Source organism: Orycteropus afer, unplaced genomic scaffold, assembly GCF_000298275.1.
Source record: "Orycteropus afer afer isolate SDZICR_OR568_19922 unplaced genomic scaffold, OryAfe1.0 scaffold00412, whole genome shotgun sequence".
In the NCBI taxonomy this organism is placed as follows: domain Eukaryota; kingdom Metazoa; phylum Chordata; class Mammalia; order Tubulidentata; family Orycteropodidae; genus Orycteropus; species Orycteropus afer.
In genome coordinates this window covers 869,200-877,736 of record NW_006921999.1, presented here as the reverse complement: position 1 = coordinate 877,736, position 8,537 = coordinate 869,200, and the positions used below count along the sequence as shown (strand labels likewise).

At 36.9% G+C, this 8,537-nt stretch overlaps 1 protein-coding gene across 1 annotated transcript in view; it reads right to left on the bottom strand.

Moving 5' to 3' along the window:
- Window positions 1–8,537, bottom strand: part of LOC103208103 (ephrin type-A receptor 6) — a 1,324,606-nt gene that overhangs the window by 523,807 nt on the left and 792,262 nt on the right. The gene's annotated exons all lie outside the window — the stretch shown is intronic.

The following is an 8,537-nucleotide window of genomic DNA, read 5'->3' as shown; positions in this document are numbered from 1 at the left end:
CCCAACCTTCCTTCCGAGGAGTGGCTGGTGGGTTTGAACTGCCAGCCTTCTGGTTAGCAGTCAAGTGCCTTAGGCACTATGCTACCAGAGCTCCTTCTTTGAATGATAGATTGGGTAAAATTAATTGAAAGTTAAAATGAAAGACATGAAAATATCTTAGAATGATGAAAGAAAAACATTTTCATGGGAGTAAATTATATCCTAGGCATATTTAACCAAATTTAATGTTCTTTAAATTTTTTATTATCTTCCTTAAATATTCTACATGTAGTGCTAAAATAGCATCCATGTAAATGTTTAATAAGTGTGTTAAACAAGGGAAGGAATGGTGTATTGGCATTCCTTGATCTGGCTTCTGCCCACTGTTCAAGCCTCATGTTCCCTTCCCCCTCTTACTAAACTCAAACCACAGTAAACTATCACTTTTATTGAACTTTGCAAGTTCCTTCTGCCTCAGGCTTTTACACTTGCTGTGCACTTTGCCCAGAAGCTCTCATCCTTCTATTTTGATCCAGTAGTTAATATTAAATACCTCACCAGAATGGGTTACTATGTAAGCCAAAAATAAAAATGTTCTTCTTGTTGTTAGGTGTGATTGAGATGGCTCTGACTCAAAGTCACTTTATGTACAACAGAATGAAACACTGTCTGGTCCTGCACCAGCCTCACAATCCTTGCTATACCTGAGACCATTGTTGCAGCCACTGTGCCAGTCCATCTTGTTGAGGCCGTTCCCCTTTTTCACTGACCCTCCACTTTACCTAGCATGATATCGTTCTCCAGGGAATGGTCCCTTCTGACAACATGACCAAAGAAAGTAAGACGAAGTCTGGCCATTCTCATTTCCAAGGAGCATTCCATCTGCACTTCTTCCAGGACACGTTTGTTAGTTCTTCTGGCAGTTCATGGTACTTTCAATGTTCTTCACCAACACCACAATGCAAAAGTATCAACTCTTCTTTGGTCTTTCTTATTCATTGTCCAACTTTCATGTATGTATGAGGCACTTGAAAATACCATGGTTTGGCTTAGGAGCACCTCAGTTTTCAAAGAAACATCTTTTCTCTCCAGCACTTTAAGAGGTCCTTTGCAGCAGATTTTCCCAATGCAGTACCTTATCTGATTTACTGACTGCAGGTTGCATTGGTGTTGACTGTGGAACTAAGTAATAAGAAATCTTTGACAACTTCAATCTTATCTCCATTTATCATGAAGCTTCTTATTGGTCCAGTTGTAAGGATATTCATTTTCTTTACATTGTGGTGTAATCTATAATGCAGACTGTAGTCTAATCTTCATCAGTAAGTGCTTCAAGTCATCCCTACTTCCAGCAAGCAAGGTTGTGTCATTTGCATATTGCAGGTTGCTAATAAGCCCAACTTTCCATTTTGACCTAGTTGTTAATATTAAATATCTCACCAAAATGGATTTGTAGCTAAGCCAAAAATAAAAATGTGCTGTATCTTTAATTATTTAAAGTTGTATCCACAAAGGATTTTTATTATAGAAATTCATTTTACTCTGAATTTTAATATAACTTTAGTTTGCAAAAGTGTTGGATTTTATCTTGAAGGAACAGCATGGTGTGAAGGAAAGATTCTGGATCTGCTGTCAGATAGTAAACATGCAGCACGGAGGCTGGCATATGAGTATTTAATGTGTTTTACTTTCATAGGGAAAAGACTAAAGAAGAAAGACAGCCAGGGAAAGATGGAAGAAAGTAAAACACATTAAGGGGTAAGTGTTCAAAATATTAATGTAAGACTAAGTGTTCATTTATAAGAATGAAATTGAGTAGATACTTCAGCATTCTGCATTCTACAGATTACAGTAAATGGGCAAAAAATGGAGTTCAAAATTTTCTGACAACTAAGGGAAATTCAGAAATATACTTTGTTGTTTGAAGAAAACTACATAACTCTAAATTTAGAAAATTAGTTAACATTTTGCAGCACATAAAGCTTAAGTAGGGAAGAGTGCACACTTTTTTTTAAGGTAAAATATTTATACAATCTAAAAAGACACCAGGTATTTTTATTAATAAATGTTACTGAAAATTCAGCAGACAATGACTTCAACCAATGTTTTTAAAGGCAGAATGTGAGCATATGTTGAATATCTACTCATTGAAATGATTTTTTCAACAGACTTAGACAATTTGTTGCAGGCATTTTGTTTCTGATCATATAACTTAACAAAAGGATAGAAATCAGAGTCCGTAGAAGAATGTGTTTTGAAATGTCCGTTTTACTGTCTGCTTCAAATAAATGCCATAAATATACTTCCTACCAGTGCCAGACCTCATACGATCCAAAGACAAATTGCTCTCATGCAACCAAGAAAAATACTTTCTGTTGACAGACTTTGTCAAAACCTGGTAGGATTTATTAATCACAAGATAGGGTGAAGTTAGAGACCATTATACAGACTGGTTTAAGCTTGGTTGAGCTCTTTCACACATTTGTGGGGATTTTTTTCTTTTTTTTTATTATAGACACAGACATTCTTAACAACAACAACAACAAAATACCCAAACTCACTGCCGTGCAATTGATTCGACTCATAACAACCCCTCCTTGGGTTTCCCAGACGGTATCTCTATGTAAGTAGATTGCCCAATCTTCTATCTGAGGAGTGGCTGGTGGGTTTCAACTGCCAGTCTTTCTGGTTAGCAAATGCCTTAGGCACTACACCACCAGAGTAGCACATATAAATATGCATGTAGAAATGTCCTTTGCCAACCCTATACATGGTCATGGGCACACTTCCCTCTGCTTAGACATACCTGATTATTCTGCCTGTCCATCCATCTATCCACCCATAGATCAATGCTTGCCATCACTGAAAGTGGTAGTGTACATGCAAAAGTAGTTTTACATGTACAAATTCACATTTTAACCTCAACATGTTTGTTGGCTAGGATATTTTATGAAGTTTGCATTCATTTTAAATTTTGCCTTCAGCTGTGTTTTCTAGAAATTTTTATAAGCTTAAAAATCACAAAGGAATAGATAAGAGAGAATTACAAAATACCACTCACATCTGGAGAATAATTAATATTGAATGGTTATAATGGGATACTCATTGACTAGTATTAAAAGAAGTAGAATGGGACTGGAAAGAAACAAGTTAAAAGCAGAGGAGTTGGGAAATGTACATGCTCAAACCAAGTCGGACTTAGATTATAGATAACTAAAAACACACACAAAAAAACGCAACCATTGTCGTGTAGCAACCCCTCATTGGGTTTCCGAGGCAGTATCACTACAGAAGTAGATTGCCCAACCTTCCTTCCGAGGAGTGGCTGGTGAGTTTGAACTGCCAGGCTTCTGCTTAGCAGTCAAATGCCTTGGGCCCAAGGCCACCAGAGCTCCTATAGATAACTACTCCTAATAATGTTTATAACTAGTATTTTTTTTTTTCTGTAATTTTTCAGTGACAGCGAAGTCATTATAGATAGTTTATTTTATGAGAATCAATATTTGAATGATAAATAGCACTAATGGAAGAGGGCTCTGAGTTACCTTTTTAGGGCAAAGCCACTTGGATTACTCTGTTTTCCCGGGTGACCTCTTCTGTTCCTTGAGTAAGACAATCAGGCAGTGCTCTCCAGGCCATTTTAATATGAAATACAAAAGCTTAGAAATCCCCTCTAAATAATTGAAGGCAACCATTAGGAGTATAGCCAACCAGTCTCTTAATGGAGAGGTCATGAGGCACAATAGGCATAGAACCTTTCTGAAAAGTCCAAGGAGTATTTGGTGGTCTATAATTGATTTTTCTGGGCAGATTTCCTTTTTTCAAATAGTAATTATATCGGTGTCATTAATAACGGCTGTTGCAAGGGGCCTTGCATTTCTCCCCAAGGCAAAAATTATATCTGGTCAGAGAAGCTTCATAATTATTTCTTGTTATGTGAAGCAGACTTGGAGGTTTTTTTTTTTTTTTCCCCCTCATTTGAGAATCTAAGACACTTAAGTCTTCCCCTGAGGAATCATGATAATAATAGCAGAGCCGGGAAATGAAGCAGCTTACTACACATCACTTACTATGCGGGAATAAGCTAGAAGAGTTTTGCTGTAATAGTTTAACTCCCAGAGCACTTTTGTAGTAATTATTTTTACCTAAATTCTGAAGGTCTGATGCATTTCTTGAGGATGTTAAATATCCTTTCACATTAAGAAAGTAAGGAATTTTCATAACAAAATTCTACTTTAAAGAGAAGTACTGGTTAACAATTAGAAAAGATGAGTTACATATCAGAGTTCTGAGAATTGCGTGAAGCAAAGAAGTGCCCCGGTTTTAGCCATGTTTTATTATTTATTTGAATATCTTAGATAATACAAATTCATATAGAAATTTTTTGGAATATGGCTTTTCTTGATTTTGTTTTCCTTCTCAAAACGCAACATTAATTCTACTATTACAAAAATGGAAAAGTATTTTGAGGAGTTAGTTAAATCTCTCTCTCTCTTTCATACACACACACACACACACACACACACACACACAGATTCATTCTATATTTTCAGCTAATTTTTCCATACCAGGAGTTGATTTCTTAATCTTCCCACAGCTCAATATGTAACTGTGTGGCAAAGCATTTATCTGATTTTGATACTACAATTAATACTGATCTCAAATATTTTTTTAACAACTTGAAAAGGCACTTTGTTCATTTAATCAAGTTTTGGAAATTCTTTAATAAATTGAATCTTTAATTATTTATATAGTATTAGCTACTTTCTTATTTATCCTTACTATCCATCAATGATTGTATGGGAAAGATGATTGTAGAAGCTGTGGTGTTCCTTTGGTAAAACTGAGTGATTATGCTCTCATGGGCTGGTTTTCTTTCATTATCAAAAATTATTAAAATCTTTCAAGAACCAAAACAACATAAATCTATTTAGTTATTATTGCCATAATGGTGCAAATATTTTCTGGACAACCTTTGTAATGAGGGATATACATGGATTGCTACTTGGAGATTTAGTTAATTTGTTTATTTGACTATTAATTAATAGAAAATAAATACCTTATAAACCAAACTCCCCGCCGTCGAGTGAGAGCCTCCTTGGGTTTCCAAGTGAGTCCCCCTTGGGTTTCCAAGGCTGTATCACTGTGGAAATAGAATGCCTAACCTTATGCTGGGGAGCTCTGGTAGCATTGTGGCTAAGACACTTGCCTGCTAACCAGACGGCTGGTGGTTCAAACCCACCAGCCACTCCTCGGAAGGAAGGTTGGGCAATCCTACTTCCGTAGTGATACTGCCTCGGAAACCCAAGGAGGGGTCGCTATGAGTCGGGTTTGACTCGAAGGCACATAACAACAACAACAACCTTATGCTGTTGTTGTTGCTATGTGCCGTCGAGTCAGACCCGACTCATAGCGATCCTTCCTTGGGTTTCCGAGGCAGACCCGACTCATAGCGATCCTTCCTTGGGTTTCCAAGGCAGTATCAGTACGGAAGTAGATTGCCCCATCTTCCTTCTGAGGAGTGGCTGGTGTGTTTGAACTGCTAGCCTTCTGGTTAGCAGTCAAGTGCCTTAGGGACTATGCTACCAGAACTCCCGCCTAACCTTATTGGATATTTAAATAACATGACTGAGTTATGCGGAGAAAAAGACAGACTTTTCATGCCTGGTGGTGCAAACTTAAGTACTCAGCTGTTAACTAAAACATTGGTGGTTAGAACCGACCCAGTGTCTCTGTGGGAGAAAGACCTGGTGATCTCCTTCTGTAAGGATTACAGCAAAGAAAACCCTGTGGGGCAGTTCTTAAGTGATTGCTATAAATTGAAAATGACTTGACAGCACATAGTAACAAGAATGATGCATTTAAAGTTAAAGTTTATATATTGAATTTTGGATAGCTTTAGTCTAATCTTCCAGAGAAATTCAACTGATGAAATGTTCATGTCACTGAACTATCTAGAGTAATTTTTAAAAACCATAAGCATTTCACAATCGATACATACCATTTCTTCCCAGGTATTTTTTGTTGTTGTTGTTGAAGCCAAACTGAAGCACCACCGATTCTGCCAAGAAGCCCGATATGGTAGCCAGCTTCCAAGATTAGATTGCCCCAATGATCCCCATTTGATATTATTCATACTATTATGTAGTCCCTTCACATACTGTGCCAAGACTGATCTGTGAGGCCAGTAGAATATGATGAAAATTATGGCAACATCTGAGACTAGATTATAAAAGTCACTGCAATTTCATTCTTGAATGTTCACTCTCTCTGATAGATCATTTGCTTTGGGGAAGCCAGCTGCTATGATGTGATCAGGCCCAGGTGACAAGTAACTAAACCTTCCTGCCAATAGCCACAAGTAAGCTTAAAAAAAAGTCTCACCACCTCAGCTGAGCCTTCAGTTGGCTGCAGTTCACACACAACAGCTTGATTTCAATCCCAGGAGAGATCTTGAGCCAGAAACACAGATAAGTCACTCCTGAATGTCTGATTCTCAACACTCTGTGAGAAAATATATATTTGCTCTTTAAGCTGCTAAATGTTTGGATAATTTTTTTAGACAGTAATAGAAAACTAATAACATTCATCTGTAGATGGATTTCACATTCTGTATCTTTTCCTTTAAGGGTAGCCTCCTTAGCATAGTGGCTAAGACACTTGCCTGCTAACCAGACGGCTGGCGGTTCAAACCCACCAGCCACTCCTCGGAAGGAAGGTTGGGCAATCCTACTTCCGTAGTGATACTGCCTCGGAAACCCAAGGAGGGGTCGCTATGAGTCGGGTTTGACTCGAAGGCACATAACAACAACAAAAACAACAACTTCTATGCATTGTCCCTAAAATAAATGTAGGAATACTAACTCTTATTCTTATATGTAGTCGTATTTGAAAATAGAGTTTTCTGTCTTATGGTAAAGAGGACATACTAATGCAAGGTATGTCCTAAACCTAATCACTTCTGATTGATAAAAACAGCAGATTAGACACACAGACTTAGGCACAGATTCCATGTGAGCATCGCCAAGAACCAAAGAATTTCCAGAGCTACTAGCAAGGAAGGGATTGATGTAGACAAGACTATGATTCTCCAGAACTGTGAGAAAATAAAATCTGTTTATTAAAGCCACCTTTATGTAGAATTTGTGTTATAGCCACACTAAGCAACTATTGTTATGTCTTCCAATGAGTGGTGTTTTCTAAGAAGAAACAATATGGAACATTAGAAGAAAACTGGCCTTGCATTTGGGAGACCTGAGTTATGATCTTGGCCAATGTCACAAAAATCACAATTATTTTGAGTCTAGCATCTTCAACTATATATAGATTGAATTAGCTTTAATGACTATGCCTATTTTAAATTCTATAATTCTTAGAGGATTCCCATGCTCTCAGTCTGGGAATCTTTTTTTTGTAAACTGAATTTTAATTATTTACCATAATATTACCTATATTTCTATATATCTCTATTTCCAGAAGTGATTACCAATTAAAGAAGACTGCTGTTGGAAATATGGTAAATAATGGGAAGAAAATGTTTAATTGTCATGTATCTTCTGCATAAATTATTACTTTGGGCCTGAAGGAATATAAAGAAATGTTAAGAGGAAATAGATCTGTAAGGACACAGATAAAAACTTGGAGAGCTTATAGTAACTTACCCCAACAGAGAGTAATGAAATAATTAAAAATCTGTGAATATACCTTGAATGCTACACTTCATGAACTGTTTTCATATATGAAAAACATCTTAACTAGAAGAGTGAAGAGTATGAATGAGAGCAAACTATACCCTCTGTTGTCATCAACTTATACCTAGCACAAACTTGGAAAGTACAATTATAATGAAACATTTTTTTCTGGCTATATTACTGGAAATTGACATCTAATTTTTAACAGTAATTTTTCTACCTCATGTTGTTGTTCATTGCTGTTGTTATGTGCCACCTCCAGCCTTCTGGTTAGCAGTCAAGTGCCTTAGGCACTACGCTACCAGAGCTCCTAAAGAGAGGCCCAATCTACCTGGCAGGAAGCAGCTGGTAGGTTTGAACCATCAGCATTGCGTTTTGCAGGCGACTGCCTTAGGCCTGAGGCCATCCCCTAGGGCCATTATTTAATTGCAAATGTTTTACATTTCATAAAAGATGTAGATGAATACTTGAAGCAATAAATTAAGTGATTTCCAAATTAAAATGTTATCACATGATTATTAAAACTTCTTCAGTAGGACAATAAAACACTCTGGGATGCATTCAAATAGTTTATATTGATGTGGATGATAATTTTTAAACATTATATTGATGTGGATGATAATTTAAACATCATGCTTATAATTTAAATATTAGTTACTGTCTTTCCTCATTTTTTCTTTTACATATCATATTGCGGTATAGTAAATTACTTAGTGTGGCTTTTCTACCCATAAGTCTTTGTAAACTCCAAGGTGGGATTTTGTATGAGCAACTGAGCAGCCCCTGATTGCTGAAGCTATCCACCTGGGTTATTTCTGTTGGGAGTGGCACAATACAATGTTCTGGGAGGTGCCCACTCTCTCTCAC